Source organism: Neopelma chrysocephalum, unplaced genomic scaffold (genome assembly GCF_003984885.1).
Source record: "Neopelma chrysocephalum unplaced genomic scaffold, ASM398488v2 Primary Assembly neopelma1_106b, whole genome shotgun sequence".
In the NCBI taxonomy this organism is placed as follows: domain Eukaryota; kingdom Metazoa; phylum Chordata; class Aves; order Passeriformes; family Pipridae; genus Neopelma; species Neopelma chrysocephalum.
In genome coordinates, this window is record NW_020897771.1 from 1,569,660 (window position 1) to 1,587,184 (window position 17,525).

The 17,525-nt window shown below is 41.6% G+C and overlaps 1 protein-coding gene across 4 annotated transcripts in view; it reads right to left on the reverse strand.

Moving 5' to 3' along the window:
• Positions 1–17,525, reverse strand: part of TPCN2 (two pore segment channel 2) — a 64,770-nt gene that overhangs the window by 16,962 nt on the left and 30,283 nt on the right. For all 4 annotated transcript variants that reach the window (XR_003536347.1, XR_003536348.1, XR_003536349.1 and 1 more), the window contains exon 25: positions 1,299–1,426. The gene's annotated coding sequence lies outside the window, so the exon portion shown is untranslated. The remainder of the gene's footprint in view (positions 1–1,298; positions 1,427–17,525) is intronic.

The following is a 17,525-nucleotide window of genomic DNA, read 5'->3' on the forward strand; positions in this document are numbered from 1 at the left end:
AATTTGTTGACCATCATGTGAGAGTGCTGAGGCTACATATGTGGTTACAGTAAATCTGGACTGTTCCTCTTCCATCTCATTCACATTCTTTTATTACTCACAACATGATGGTCACAGAGCTTCTTTAAGTAATGTGTTGAGCATCTTGAGCAGCATCTGTCACATGTGCTGCTTTCTAAATTTCCCACTTCCTCCTCCAGGGGCAAAAAGCTGGACAAAGATATTTTAAAGTATTTCTCAAACTTGCCTTTTCCTTTTTTTTTTTTTTAAAGAAAATTAGGTCTTAGCCCATAAGTGAACTTCTTTAGACTATTTAGAAACCCATTTTCAATTATTTCAATGAAGCAGATAAGAACTTTCCCACAACAGGATAGCTTTCCCCCATCTGGCTTTTTTATGATCCCCAAGAAATTAACTTTCTTAAAATAAATGAGTGCAGGTTCCAAAGACCAGAGATGCACTATGATCCCTGTAATTCAAACAGGCTTTGGCCAAGGTAAAAACAAAACACAACTTGCCAGCTATTCCTCTTTCGGAATCCCACCTCAGGCATACCAAGAAGCTACTGGAGAGAATCAGAGTTATTTTGCCCAGCAAATTTCTGATGCAGATGGTAGTCTGGAAAATATCCTAGTGGACTCTGGACTGCACACACTGGAATATTTTGCCGAGTTCACTTGCTTGGACTTTACTGTAAGAATTGGACTTTATGGGTACAGTTGTTTGTTACTGATGGAATTTTTCCTTTCCCTTTATTTTTTTTTTTCCCCTAAATTGGGTATGTTGACAGAGGTACCGAATGAGATCTGAGCAATTACATTATATTTAATTAAATTCTCATTTATAATTTAAGAGCTTTATCAGCCTTTACCAACGTTCACCTTACTTGAAATCTGTAGGTAGACAGGAAAGCCCAAGATCTTCTGTTGGCTTCCTAGACAAACGAGTCGAGTTGTAATTCCAAGAACCACCATAAGGACCTGAGGACTTTCTCTCCAAACCTAATCCATCACCCCAGCTCTCAAGACTGACTTTTTACAAGGCAGCAAACGCAGTGATAAATTTTAACACACACAAGTTCCCAGGTTTTCCCTCAGTACAAACACCTACAACTGTGATGCATGGATTTTAATCAAGTGTTTGATATCTAAGCATGATGTTTTTCCTCTGTGTCTCGGTCTTTGCCACAATTTTGCACAAGTTCTGCACAAACAGCACTAAGTTCTGCACAGGCATCAGGAAAGGTAAAGTTACACACAGCAGTGGGAGGCTTCACACCGTTTCTCAGGAGTTAGTACCTCTGTATTTCAGTGACGTTGAAGAGGAGGATAAAAACCCCAGAGCTGTAGATGATGTGCAACCCTACTGCCATCTTCCATGCCTTCTACGGGAGCAGGAAACCGGGCTGGCACTCCTGGCCGCGGGCCTGTAGGACACAAGAAAGAGCCAGTTATCCAGAAGGGCACATGAGCATGTGCCTCTCACTAGGCATGTGAATGCCCCAAAAGCAGAAAAGCTCACATGCCAAAGTTAGCAACACTGCTGTAGCCAGGCTGTGCTGAGAGTTAAACATGCGCTTAAGAGCTTTGCTGGATGGCAGCCATTTACAGATGTACAATCAGTGCAGAGACATGTAGGCAGAGACTTCCTTTAATGGGTCCTCTGAATCCCCTTCTTGAAGATACATAATTGGTTATTTTGATTAATGTATTTAGAAAACATACTCTTCTTCTGATTGCATCTCAGACACTGGCACATGCATCATTTTTCCTGGAGTCCTTTATTTACCACACTTCTTAAAGATTCAGGGCCAGACAAACAACTGAAAATCAAATGCAAAAAGTAGCTGGGTTCTGATAAGGCAGAACTCCCCCAGCTCCTGTTTTCCTCTTGCTTTATCCCTGATTTGTTTGAAGATGCTGATGGGCGTTTGCCTGTATGTAATAACTACTAACAGCAGCTTGATGAATAAGACAAGAGAAAGTAGGGGGAAAAAAACAATAGGAGAGGCATTGAGGGCACTAAGTCATTCTTTCTGGGATGGGCATTAGACATATGTTCACTACTCCAGTCCCAGTGCAATCAAAGCTGTCCTGTGCCACTGCCAAAAAGTGCAACAGGTGCCAGAAGATTACAGCACTGGTTAAATCCACTCCTAAGGCACCAGCTCAGGGACTGATCCAAATCCCAGAAGCCAATGAACATCTTCCTCCAGATGTCAATTGTTTTCAAATAGTTCCCCTCTTATTTCCAGTGCGATGCCGGGGAGGGGCGGGGGGGGGATAAATAAATTCGACTGCCAAGAGGCAAAATCCTCTGATTTCACCACTGCAGGTCTGGACAGATGCCAAAGCCAAGCAGAGCCTCTCAAGCACATTTGTAAGGTAATTAATATTTTATATTCACAACAATAAGAGGGCTTCATTCACGAGGAACTATTAAGTCAGTTTCTGCTTCCATTCTTCCCAGCACATTACAATGACGACTCCATGCCAGCAGCAGCCACATGGCCTAAAGGTGCCAAGCTGGCAAGGATACTCTCTCACAGCATTTGGCATCCAAGCCCTTGGCAAACCCCTCAGCAGTTGTGCTTGGCTGCTTTTGGATCCGTCATGTGGTCAGGCTGCTGATAGCAGAGGAGGGTGCTGCGTCCTCTGGGCACCATTTCACTTTAACACCTGTCTGATTCAGAGGAATGTGTGCACATGGAGAGCAAGATCCCTGCACAAATCCTCCCGGAGACCCGGAGCACATGCTCCATTTGTTACTGAAAGGGGTCGTTTCCTCAGACCCACAGTGGTTTTTTTTTCTTTCACCCCCCTCTCCCCCTCCTCTTCCCCTTCACATATCTGTACACAGCCCTTAGAGGGTCCTACATCCTGCCATGCATTCCACATGTGTTGGAGGTTTGCTCTGTGAACCAGGAATACAAAACATAGCCTTTTTGTATATAATGAAATCTCATATTTTACTGTGCTCATATAAAGCCATCGCTTTGTGACTAAGACTTTTTTATTTGTGACATTTTAATGATCTACAAATGTTTGGTATAGATGAAAGGAAATTATTATTTCCAGGTCACCTTGCAGTAATACTTTTTGATAGGCACCATAATTCCAATTAAATTGAGAAATAAGGGAGGGGGAAACCCTTCAAACTTTTGAAGTGCTACTGAAGCAGAAATATTTTTAAACGAAAACATCAAAACAAGCATACATCCTTTCACAGAATCACAAGATATGCTGAGCTGGAAGGGACCCACAAGGATCATTGAGTCCAACCCTTAGCCCTGCACAGGAGCCACACCACAAGCTACAAAATATCATAGGAGTATAGACAGGAAAATTCAAAGCCCTTTTTCCACTGGGGACTACTCAAAAAATGTAGGTATTACGACATGCAGACCACAAGGATGTAACTCTGAGCCCCACAGACACACTTTGCAGGGAATGCAGCAGGTTTTCGTGTCACAGGATTGGGGCTGACTCGGGCACAAACTTCATGAAATAATCCCAAGTCCTGTCCCTCAGAGGTACTTGTCAAAACCACCACTGCCATCCCAAACTTGGCAGGGGCAGCTCTCCGGGAGCCGCAGCAGAGGCGCGGCGGGCGCTGAGGTGTCGCACAGCAACCCCCGAATCCGCGTCTGTCCTGGAGCACCACGACCCACCTCACGTTCCCCATGGGCTGCACTGGTTCATCCAGTACATTCTGACACTTCAGAGCAGGGTTATCTCGGGATCAGACACTCCAAAGCCTGTGGAATAAACGTGAAGTTTATTCCGGCTGCCAAGCTGGCAGTCACGAAACAGCCGCTATCACCGGCTCGGGAGGTGCACCCATTTCACCCCAACTGAGACACACAAACACGAGCCAGGGCTCCTGTGTTCCACCCCAGCCATCTGCCTGTCACTTTGTACCGTGATTTTTGTTTTGTATCGAGCTTGTGGCCCACAGGCACCAGCTGAGGCCTCCCCATGCCAGGCAGAGCAGTAGCACAGAACACAAACCCCGCTTGCCGCACGTAACCTGCATTTATCAGCACCCTCATGTTTGGCCATACAAGTTTTTTTTATAAAACTAAAGTTAAAAAAAAAGCCAACAAAGGTAAAGGCACGGCCTTTTTGAGATCCTCATACTGCAACAAACTTAACCATGACATCGCTGTCAGAACGTCACTGGGGCTGCCCACGCGTAAAATAACTTTAAAGCTACTTGAACAGAAGACAGGATAAAGCGTTTCCAAAATTACTCTACTCTAGCACCAAGTAAGCAACTTATTTTATTTTTGGGGAGCTGGGTTTTGTTGTTTTGTGGGGATTTTTTTATTATTCCTTTTTGAACGGTTCTTCACTATTTAATTAGGAAAAAAACTTATCTCACCCCCTGCTTTGAAACACGTTTTCTTCAGAACATTAGGGTGACACAGAGGATGGACACTGGGACTATGACAAATTTAAGATCCAGCATCTTGAAGGTTTTCCTGGCCACAAGCCAAACCTTTCTGGAATGAAGAAAAGCTTTTTAATAAGGCATTTTCAGTAAAAAATTCAGTATTTAACCCTGCGGAGGTAAGGAAATACCCCAACTTAAAATTATTATTCAGTTGCATATAAAAAATGTTATTTTAGATCATTTTTAGGAGTTACTGCAATACATTATTTTCCATTTCTTTTTCTCTGTGACCTGGGCAATGGATTTCATTGTGATTAAAGCACCTGGCTTTTGGAGCAAGGGAGACGAAAAATAAGTACCAAATAAACATATAAAACTCTCCAGCAACATTCCTGGAATAGTTCCTCTGTAAAGTGCATGGCATGTTCAGAACACATGATTTCCTAGTACAAAGATTTTACTGGCTTCACTGCTCAGTGTGGTCATCTCAGATCCATGCCAAATAAACCTTCCACACCGTATTGCCATTTATTTTTCACCTCTGGCTACACATCTACTCTTTTTAAACAGCAAGATCCCAGTTCCTACACAAATTCACCACCTGAATGCTCATTATATTACGTTATATCATCTTCCCTTGAAAATTATAACCTAGAAGAGGACATGTTACTGCATGTTACTCTTGGCAACTAAAGTGGAAAGGAGTAAGTACAGGACTTTAGAGGATCCAACAAAAGAATGAGAGCCAAGGAGGAGGCTTTGCCTCCAAGGGGTTCCCTGCACCTCGTTTCGGCAGCATCCCTGTGCTGGGTACCAGGAAGGCCCTGGAATGAATGCCCCACACAGCATGGCCTGAACAAAAGTTAGTGGGAAGACCAAGGAAAGGAAAAAATTTTATGCCAAAGTCCAAAAAGCCTCCAGTTTCACTTACATAAACCTACATGAACAGACCTTGCCAGATGTTTCCTTATCATAATATGCTTCCCCTTATTAACGGGACTAAATAAATACCACTTACCCAAATCAAATCCTCACCATTTCCCCATTTTCAACTTAATGAATTTTCTCAGCTTTATGCACTTTTTTAGCAATGTGAAGTCAAGAGCTTCTTCATGAGAACATGCCCGACCAGGACATTTATTTTTGTTAAAACAGTTACTGTGCCATGACACAAGGGTAGAACACTGTTTTAAAGGGCTGCTGACTCCAGACAATTTATATGCTAATTTCAGAAATGATTCCTCCTACATTAAATAAGGAGCTGAGGAATGTTCCAAAGGTCTAGACAGACCATGCCATTTACAGATTGAGTAAATCAACGCTAATACTGCCCACAGCGAATTACACCGTGTGAACTTTCTTCACTGCACACACTTTACTAATTTTAGTTCCACGTGGTTCCTCAGCTGACTGGCCAAAATATAAACTCCACCAGCTCCCCAAAGCCTCCCTGTGCCCATCTTGACCTTGGACTTGCCTTTAATATTAAACTTGAGAAAAAAACCGAATGGTCACACTTTTTTTATTCAGGGTACATTTATAAATGGTTTATAAAAGGTTAACAAATGATTAATAGGTTATGATAATGTTAAAAAAGTATGGATGACTACATACAATAAGGATGCATTTAATACTAATTGATCAGCTATTTAGGACATACATTCTAGCCCAAACTCCATCAGTGTAGAGTCTGGCAAATAATTCAAATGTCTTTAAACTTGTTTGAGCACTGACAAGTTCTCCAGCATTTATTAGCAGTGTTCTGAGGCTATTGTTGTTTAAAAGTACAAGTCAAATCTGTCTCCAAATTTAGACGTTGTACAAACAAGCTGTTATAAAACCTCAGACTAACGGAAAGATTTCCAGTTTTAATTTTACTTTCAGTAGAAATGATCTTTACTCAAGTTCTCATATGGGATATGCAATGCCAACAAGGCAGAACTGAAAAACTTAAAAGTCAACAAGCATCACTATGTGGATCATAAAATACTAAGAAGATCAACTGAATTTTCAGAACTCCCTCTGGTTTTGTATCTCAGCTTACCAGCAATGCTGCCAAAACAAGGCACCGATGCAAAGCACGGTGCTGAGTCCAAGTGCTCAGTTGTCACACACACAAAAAAAAAATCAAAATCTTACTAGGGATGAAATTCTAGTTTTAGAAATAAAACAGTGTGTGAAGCATTGACAGCATCTTGTGTATTATCGTGACGTGACAAGTTCTTGCAACCTTGTCTACTGGTGAACCCTAAGGCAGTAAATACTATGAGGCACCTTCACATGACAAAAATCTGATTTCTTTGCAATGTGATGCCATGAGATGGACCTTCCTTTCTTCCCTCTCCCCCCCTCCTTTTTTTTTTTGTTTCTTTCTACTTAACTGTCTGAGGATTATATCAAATATAAATGACACAACCTCATAATAACTTTCTTAACAGACTGAGGACACAGAGCTGGATATTAAGTCAAAAGAGCACCGGGCACGTGCCTCCTCTCGTCCAATTCAATAGCTGAACTTCCACTGAGTGCCAAGGAACTGAATTAGGGAATCTGTTTATAGTGTGGGTGCCAGCAAACTCTCCCCCCCGTCCCATCATACACCCCCCCAACTAATCAGTGCACTATTAATTATATCATAGGAGCTCTCTTAGCAAACTATAAATGCAAGCAGGGCCCAAGACCTGAATAGTAAATCACATAGAGCAAGATCATGTTTTGCTATACCTGAGACACCTCAGTCAAATGGCTCCTGATAATGATCAATGATGGTAAATTGGCCACTGGGCTCCTGGAAAAATTCCAAGCTTCACCTTCCAGCTACAGGAATGGGGAGGATATATGTGAATGTGATCGTTGGCAGGGAAAGGTACATTGTTTCACTGCTGTGGGAAAAATGCTTAATGCTCAAACATTTCCTTAAAATAAGATTACAATGAAACATTAGAGGTGGCATTATTAACGATAATCAACTTTCCTGGCTAAATGAAAAAAAACAAAAAACAAAAACCTCCAAACCCAACTCCAATCTGCAGGAAAAAAAGAAATCTAGTGTTTCATCCCTTGCTTTTTTCTGAGCACTTCAGCAGAGATGCTTCCTGCAAAGAGAATAGGCCTTTGTGTGCTTTGGTTTTTGAAACTCAAGGAAGCTCCCAACTTACCTGTTCTTTTTACCCATCAATGAATGAGGAGGAGATTAATTGAAATTTTGAGGCTTTGGACTATAACACTTTTGACATACTGAAAAAAAGAACCCTTACATCCCCAATGCATTTCTGAATATTAGAACCTTGCCCAGGAAATAGGTTGTGCCTGAAGAGAGACACAAAACGTAGAGAGCTTTAAAAAGGATTTCAGGATCTCGGAAACCAAACTTGTTGCTGGACTCCTTGGCATCAAAACCACGGCCATAAAATATTCTGCTGCCTTACACCAAGTCAGATGTAAGGCAAACTATGAGATATTCCCTCAAACTACGAGATATTCCACCACTCCACGCTGGAATCTTGGGGCAGCATCTCCCTTTGCAGCCATGGCACAGGAAGCACTGTATGTGATGGGAAGGCAGGTTCTAAAAAGGCATGTTTCTGAAACACCCTGTTTTTCATGCTTTCCCCAAGACAAAAATAAAAGCCTAGTACAATGATAAGAATGCTGCTAAATATTCAAACAGGTTCTCTTCCTGAGGAACCGCTAGTGAAACTCATGCAGACAGATGTCTGCTCTTGCAGACATGCAATACATACACATAAAGATATATGTGAAACACCCTGTGCTTCTCAACAGAAAACAAAGCATTCCCATCTCAGAGCTCATGCAAAGGCTCTGACTCAGAACTCTCCATCCAGTTTAGAGTCACCTCCTTTCTCAGCTTTTTACCTCAGCTTCATTCCATCCTCCTTTAACTCCTCTGAAGGTCCAGCCAGCTCCTTTCCTTCACCAATCCTCTTAGTTTCCCCCAGAACACGCCTTATCTCAAGAGGAAAACACTGAAATTCATGTTATTTTATTATATCATTACTTCTCTGTATGTCTCTCTCCTCGTGCTGCCTTTTTAGGTTACAGTTTCTTTAGGAGAGGGATTATTTACTGTTCTGTGTACTAATACAACACAGCCTGGACCTTAAGCAGCCTCAAGTCACTGAGAATAAAAAGAAACTGCCTTTGCCCTAAGTAAAGGCTCTCCAGAGTAATATCAATCATATTTATCCATCTTTGAAAAAGGAACCCCAGAAAGCACATAACAAACATGCCAAACATTATACAACCTAAATTGCCAACTCTTTTGAGAAATATTTATTTTAAACAATTTTTATACTGTGAAATGGAATCACACGTTTATTCTAGGCATCTCTGATATATTAAATCAGGGTGGAAATTGTAATTTTATTCAAGTCTTGCTCATTTATCTTTTCAGGGTACTTAGGAGTAAATCATACCTGTTCACAATCACTCCTTTCTCTTCATTGAGCTGCCTGAATTCAATTAGAGAAACATTTCACTTGCAGAAATTTTTCTATGAAAGTCCATATTTGGATATAGAAAAATTTCAAAATACTCAGGAAGACATCCATAAAACCATAAAAAAAAATGTTTCTGAACACGTTCAGCACCTAAATACTTTTTTTTACTGATAATTTTACATCAATTTTACTTCATTTTCTTAGTGACAAAGCACTTGGAAGATATGAAAGGTTGGGCTATAGCTGTGTTGCCAATATGCTTTTATCATAGAATCCTGGAATGGTTTGGGTTGGAAGGGGCCTTAAAGATTATATACTTCCAACCCTCCTGCCATGGGGAGGGACCAGGTTACTCCAAGCCCTGTCCAACCTGGTCTTGAACTCTCATTCTTTGTGTGTCATCTGCACCACTCAGTTTGGTGTCATCTGCAAACTTGCTTTAGGGTCCAAAAAAGCAACAGTGAGAGTCTCCGCTATTTTCATAACGCATCCCACCAGGTCTGACCAAAGGCCACTGAAATCAGGAAATCTTTCAGACCCTTTAGTGGAGTTGCAATAAAGAAATAATTCATTCTTCTGCAGAACAGCTCAAAAGCAACTTAACCACAAATTCTGCAGAGTAGCAGATGAATTTCTACCACTCTTAAGCAAGTGGGAACTCAGAATCCCAGACTTCCAACGGGGGAAAAAGCATTGGGATATTGCAAGAACTAACCCACTCTGAGATGCCAAAAGGATCTGTTTTCTTTCCCATGAAGCTCAGGTTTCCACCTTTGGCTACATTCTCAGAATACAAAGTCCCATTTTGAACCCAACTCAGCAGGGCACACAGCAAGGAGAGCAGAAGAACTTCCCTGAGCATGCACTGAGCAATCAGCCAGGGCTGCTGGAGAGAGACATCACCTTCAGATCAAGATGGACCATTACAGGTCACCTTATCTCATCATTTCCCCTCCCACAGAAACTATCAGGTGGATCTAAAAAGCTTAAAACTGCACATTCCAGAAAGGCGGCTCTGAAGTAAAACAATAACGCTTCAAAATGCCACACTCCTTGAGAAAGGGACACCTGAAAATCCTGCTGGGAATATCACTCAGACCTGGAAAGGATGGACCTCCAGGCTCAGCGTGGCCTACAGCCTCCCGTATGCATTCAGAAAGCAGGGAGTGACAAACCCTGGCAGGAACAGAGCAGCTGGAGCACTTTGGCTGTGAACTCCTGCTAAATTAAGTAGGTGATAAATCCTTCATCCCTCTGCTGGCGAATTGAGGGAAAGGAAACAGGCAAAATGATTGAAACACTATTTTATGAATAATATGTAATCATTCATTCCCTTTTACATGAGACCAGAAGAAATTCCAGAGGTCTGTGGTACACTTGAAAAGAGGTACAAACCCCTGATTTGCAACAGAGTGCCCCAAAAATACATGAGCTAATCTCAGGGTTCAGCACAATTCAGAGAAGTTCAGCATCACTAAGGCACTATTTTCAGTCCAGGCTGCAAGGATTTGGTGGCTGATATCCAGCCCAGTGCTCAGCAAGGAGCTGTGAACCAGAGGTCCCTCCCTATTGCAAGGACATGCCATTCCCAAGCCAGCCTGTCCCTGATGCCTTCAGGAAGCCCATGGAGGCAGTTGCCCATTTTTAACTTTCTTATTCCCAGGCGAAGCAGCAAAAGAAAGAAGTTAAATTCCTTCCAGTCACTGAGTTTCCACATTTGCAGCGATATTGCCCATAAAGCATTAGATTGATGGCATTTCCAGGGTGGTGACAGCAGAATGGGCAGTTAGAAGGTAAGATATTTACTTACAATAGCAGCAACCCACAAACAACTTCAAAAAAAGCTGGCAAACAGAGATGGAACTTCATAATGTGTGGGATGGAAAGGAAACAGGGTGTTTGTGTGTGTTCATGCTACAGTTTGTGTTCTCCTCAAGGCCATAACACCATTCCTTTGTATCAGCTACATTGTGAGGTATTAAGAAAAACCCCAAACCAAATAAAACAAATTTGCTGAAATGAACGCACCCAAAATAAATTTAGTTTCCTGTTCCAAAAATAGCACAGATTTTTGAAGTCTTTCAAGCACCATTCTCATCATCCAAAAAGCCTAAATACTCACATTGTACAATAAATATGGAGATGTTAAATCCTTCCTAAAAGAACACTAACTGTCCTGCTTCTCATGTTTATATTACAAAGAACCAGACACAACTAGTAAAAACTATCAGTTTTGCTGGTCATATTCACAGACTCACTTGATTCCTTCCAACAGAAAAGTGATTTAGAACTATCACATGGCTTTATTCACACCAACACCACGCTTTGTATCTTGGGAGCAAGCTTGACCCGTCAGGGAAATGGGATCTAACTTAGGAGCTGGTAGATGGAGTAATCACATTAAAGCTCCTCACTATCAAAGAGCAAACACCTGCAGATGCCACACAGAGACATAGTTTTTATGTGTATGTGCACATCCATGTTTATACACACATATATGTATATATATATGTACACACACAGACTTTTGGAGACAAATCTTCTGTCTCAAACACAGAGGGCTCTCCCACCACAGATGCCATCCTGAGATCTCATTTTCAGCTACCTATATCACAGTCATGCAGAACTGCAGTTCTTTCTGCCTTTACTTTGCTGGGATGCCACGGTAAGTGGTAAATGCTCTGCTGCCACCCAATGACGTTTCCCGGGATTGCCCACTTCCCAAGCCCATTTCCTCCTACTCCACAACCAGGCTAAAAAAAAAAAAAAAAAGAAAGAAACCAAGTTAAATCAAAGGCAGCACTTAGAACTGAGTACTTTGCATACCTGTGGCCTCTGTGGAACACGGGACAACCCTGCCCCTCCTCACCTGTATGCAAATGGCCCCGGGTTCTTTTTATCATTCCGCCAACAGCAGCAAAACTTTATCTGAACTCCCGGTCACAAAACCATCATTGTGCTCTGGCAGTTAATTTTTACTGGTTTACAATGTACTTTCCTTTACACAAGAGATAATGCCAGGGAAGCCCAGCAAACCTCTCCCACAGCTGTTCTGCTTTACAGTCCCTCAAAGCGTTGATTTTGCAGCGTTATGTCAACGCCAGACACGCCGATTCCCCTCCCTGCTTTCACTCAGTTCCTTTCTTGGGTCTCCTGACAAAGCACAACTTGTTTTAGTCCTTATTACTACACCTAAATTAAGTTTGCAGGGGTATATAAACACGAGCGGTAGCCCATCAGGTTTAAGTGAAAAGGGGAAATGCTGTACCCTGGATCTTGAGTTCACCACCACCTATAATTAAGTCCTCAAATGTTTGGACACTTCAGCTTTCCTTGCAGTAAAAATATACATTTGCAGAGCACCAATTTAAAGAAATTCAAGCAACTAGCGAAGTAATTTTTGTCAATATGTATTTGCACACAAGAACAAGCTGCTCAGTTCTGAAGAATCTGTCCAGAATTCTGGGGCTGCAACACGTGCATCTGCTCAAATTAGTATAATTTAACATTTGTCAGACCTGTATATACAATGAATTACTTTAAAACGTGGTTTACATTTTCAGTTATCAGCTTAAGCTGGTATAAAAGGCCCTGACTGCTCCATGGATGAATGCTCAGTTGAGAGCTTATTATCACAGAGGAACCACAATTACAGGTTTAAAGGAAGCTCAGCAGTGCTTGATTTATTTTCACCTATTTCATTGTTATTCTTGTTCTGGTACACAAGATGTAGCAGGATTTTCCTGTCACCAGAACCTACAGGTTGTAGAATAATACACTAAAAAAGAAAGGCAGAATTAACTTCTTTCCCAAGAACTGTCTATGAGAAAGTTCAATCATCATGTTGAAACTTAGAAGTTATTTCCAAAACACTGTTCCCACTGCTGCTCTCTGGGGCTCTCAAAGATCAGAGATTGTTTTGAGACTCATTAGCAGTTAGTGGTATTTGACTACATTTCATTCAGATGGGACAACAAAACTGGATTTGGCACTTTAAAAGAAGTGTCACTTTTACATTTTCAATGCAGAAGTGTTAGAGATAAAAACATTTTGGTACAAACAGACGTGTATTACTGATAATTCACTGCCTCAAAACATACCTTCTTACGTTTTGCCCTTAAAAAACAAAACCCGATTGTATTCCAAGCCCTTGATTCAGGCCCCAGCACTTAACTATGCTGAGAATGTTCCACTAAGTGCATCCAGAAGTGCTGATCACACAGCCCAGCCTGCACGGTCAGAGTCTAAAATGGGGGCTTGAAACTCCCTCTGCTGGCTGAAAACACAGGTAGAGACTTAAAAATATGCTCTCTTGCCCCCCCCAAAAGAATTAAAAAACAAACAAACAAACAAAAAACCCCAAAACCAACCAACCAACCAACCAAAAACACTGCCAACAACAGCAAAAAAAAAAAAAAAATTAGTAAGAAAAAAATGGTATGTGAAAAACTTTTTAAAAAACTAAAATAAAGACTATCTCTTCTTCAGGGATTTTAATCTTTTTAGCTGTTCTGACCCCAAGTCTTTCCAGCATTCAGATGCACCTACAGCACTGTCCTGTTACCCAAAGCCTACCAACCTCTGCAAGTGGGTGTCTCAAAGTGACTTTACAGCACCTGGAAGGAAAAACTCCTGATCTCCCAGTTGTTGCTCCCATGAAACACCAGTCTGTGACTGGGAAGCTCTGCAGATGAGTCCTGCGCAAAGGATTTCCTTCTTAAGCGCTGCCAACAGATCACAAAGAGGATGGTCTCTGTGATGAGACAACCAGTCAGAGTTTACAAACAGGGTGGGAGAACTGCTGGAAGAAATCCACCATCATAGCAGCCAATTAAGACAGATTTGACAAGGGCCAAAATTACAACTTTAGGTCAGACTTACTGAGAATTGTCTACCAGAGGCAGTAGAGTGGCAAACGGAGGATTTGGGTTCAGAGCCCACTCCTGAGAGAATTTCTTGTGCTCATAGTCATTCTGGTTCAGTTCCCTCTCTGGAAAGCGTTCTTTCCTTGTCTTCTTCCCTTCATCTATCTTGACTGCAAAGGAGAGGATTTCTGCCCCAAGGACCTTACAGAGCAGACTCAGTGTCTCCCTCCGTGCCTTCTGTGACAGGTCACATAACTCAGTTTTCTCAAGCTTGTTCCAAAATTACTGTGAGAGCATTGTGCCTGACCTACCACTATCTTGCACAGGAGCATTCATTTCTACGTCACAAATAATCAAATGATATCGTACAGTCAGAAAGATTTTGCAGGGATGTGACAGTGACCCTGTGAAATGACTTGAAGCATAAATGGCAAAGCAGACTGTGATGGGCAGGGGCTTCCATCCCATGAACCCCACCAGTAAGCCCAGCTCTGCAGTGGAGTACTCCCCAATTAAAATGGCAATATTTTACATGTATCTTACTCGAGCCTGACCACCATCACGAGGTACAAGACAGGTCTGATTTCCCATGTTTTGATGACTATGGTATTTACCTCAGTCACATAATCTAACAGTGGAGGCATTTCCAAAGATCATGGAAAAGCAGTGTCAAGGAAGATCACAGGGCACCACAACACCCCCTCATAGTCTCTCCCGAGGGCAGGAGTCAGTGCAAATTTGCTGGAGGAGAAAGTAGCAATGAAATAACAGAGCTAGATCACCACAAACATTCCATCAACAGTTTGTTCTGTAAAATAATACAGCACAACGTTCTCTAAAATATCAGTTCTGCTTTCTGGCAAGTCTGTTGGCCCACCAACACACTGGTGGCCACAGAAAATGTAGCTGTAATGTAACATAGTTGGGACAAATCTTGTGAAATGTCTTCTTATACAATGAAATTGGCTTCCTCTCAGTGGGGTTCATACACACATTGATGGGTCACAACCCTTTTTATCCAAACCACCATCTTATCTGTATGGGATTTAATTCAACCCTTCCTCATTTAATAAACTAAATGTGGTCCTCCCCCAACACCTGTTCATGAGTGGCTGGTGCAAAGCCAACTAACTCCTCTCTCTGTGCAAACCAGAAATCACACACATGAAACTTCGGTGCAGAACTGCACATAAAGTGTTTCAAACCTCAATTTCACCTGCACAAGGTCTTAGAAGTCTTAGAATACTTAAGCCTGGACCTGAGCCTCAAGCCCACACCTCACTTTCCAATATCTGCACAATTAGGAAGCAGTAGATCCTGCTTTACAGATCTCCAGAGGACTGAACCAGGGTCAGTCAGGAGATGAGACGAGAACCAAGGACTTTGGAAAATGTCAGAGGCAAAAGCTTAATGGTCACTGTGGAGGGTCTCAACCAAACAGATGTTTCAAACATGTGCCTAATTTTTAAGTGCTGAGTTTGATGGCAGTAGATATTACAGTGGGCACCAACCCAAGACAGAGCTAAGGAGGAAAGGTTGGTGGACAAAATAGGAGGAAAAGCAGAGCACGAAAAACATTTTTTCATGTGCTCTCTTAGTCTGTGTAATCTACCCAAGAAAGGCCTCAGCTAGCAAGTCAACTTCAGACCTCAATTACAACACGTGGGCAACTTTATTGCCCAACAAAAAGCACACTGGACATTTATGGTCTCATTTTATTAAATTCCCCTACGCATGACGCTCACTATTGGGTGTGTATGTGTGTGAGGTTAATATAAAAGTCCACACTATATTTGTATATTAACAAGATTAAAAGCTCACCTGCATGGCAGGTGCTGCTGTGGGCACAGGTTTGCGTTATGGATTAACCAACTCCTATCAAAACCCGGGGTCTATCACCAAATCTGATGTAGCTGAGGGCTCCGATTGAATTACACCAGGAAAGAATAGCTTTGCTTTCTTCATGAAATCTGATTAGAGGAAGAGAGAGTTAACACCTTACACAACACGGTGCAGCTTAAAGGACAATCTGCTCCTCTCATGGTCCCTTCTGCTGGTTACTTTGATCTAAGTTTTATTGTCTGGGTTTAACACCTTTGCCTTTGGTTTTACAGAGAACTTCTTTAGAGGCGTTTTCCTACACCAAGTAATTGCTCAAGTCTTTTCAGAGAAACCACCAATTATCCAGGATGCTGGAAACTAAACACTTGTAGTTTTGGCAAAATACAAGATTACTCTCCCTGGTATTAAACAGGTAAGGGAAGACACATTAAAGACTCAAGTCTTACTTTCTAAGATAAGTGCTCAATAATAATAAGAGCAGTGTCAACAGCTCAGCACACTATGGGAGGAACCTGTTCATTCCTAAATGCAAGAAGGAGACCTAACATAATAACATAATACAGGCCAGACTGGCTTTCCAGCTCCCCTCAGTAGGATGCTTGTGGTACAAGGTCATTGTTATACCACCACTCCCCAGTTCAATGCTAGAGTGTTACAGTTCTGTAGCACACACAGACCAGAAATTCTTTTCCAGAAGCTAATGAAACCAGTATGATCTTAGCCAGAATCCTACACAATAACCCTAATTTTAAGCATAAAAATCGAAATCCCTTCTGGTCTCACCTCAAGTGACAGGCTGGGTAACATAATCCTTACAACTCAACTCAGTAATTTCTGCATCCAGCCCAGCAACCTATAGTCATGTCAGAGATCGTATTTCACATCACACATATACACACCTACTATACAACAGAACTTGGTCTTAAAAATGCACTCAGTTTTCTATTTTCATGTGAATTTCCAGCCTCTCAAATGCTGATGATCCTTTGCCAGTGAAATCCTGCAGGGTAATTGGCCTCCTGGCCAGTTTTCCAAATTCAAAGCCATGTTTGAGAGCCCACCAGCTCTGAAATGTCAGACTGTTCACTCACCTCAAAGAACAGAATACAAGAAGTACAAATAAAGACAATGCTAAAAGCATTGCTGAAGTGTGTTTCAGGCCTGAAAGCAAGCTGGAGCTGCCAAATAACTGTTGTTTAAAATGGTCATCCTGTATTTTTCCAATATTTTTGTACAGCTAAGTTAGTAACTTCATTACTAGAATCTATCTGATTACTTACACTTACTAAACCTCCAGCACATGTGCCAGCCCCAGATCATCCCTATTAAATATTTCTAAATCAGATGGCAAACCAGTAAGGTTTTGATAAGGTGGGAAGTAAAGAAGTTTAGAGGTTCCAGGATAATTTTTTTTTTTCAATTTTAAAACAAAGTAAATAAAAAAGTTGCATCCAAGAACGGGCAGCAACAAAATCATAAACCAGCTGATGTGGAAACGTCAACATCATCTTCTAAACATGCAACTGAGGTTCACAGCTGGTGCAAAAAAAAGAAGGCAGTATTGTCTGTGAGCAAAGGCAGTGAGCAGGGACTGCAGGTTTTACTCTGAACTCTCCCACGGATTTTGAGCTCGGCTGTGGGCAGATCACCAAATATCTCAGCTGATCATCTACAAAATAAGGATAGCAATATTTTCCTATCCCAGCAGGATGTTTTCAGAAGAGTACTTGGGAGGCACTCAAACAATGCAATGATGGGGGCCACGAGAAGTATCTGTGCAGAACAAAGACAACACCTGCTCAACCAGTTAATGGAAAAAAGATGACTGAGACTGTTATAAGGAATTTTTAGCATTAAAGGAAAGGACAAGCTGCAATTGCCTCTGGCTTACAGTTAAAAAATTCAGCATCAGTAAACCATTTTTTTATATAATTACTGTGGAAAAAATTCAAGTATAGGACTA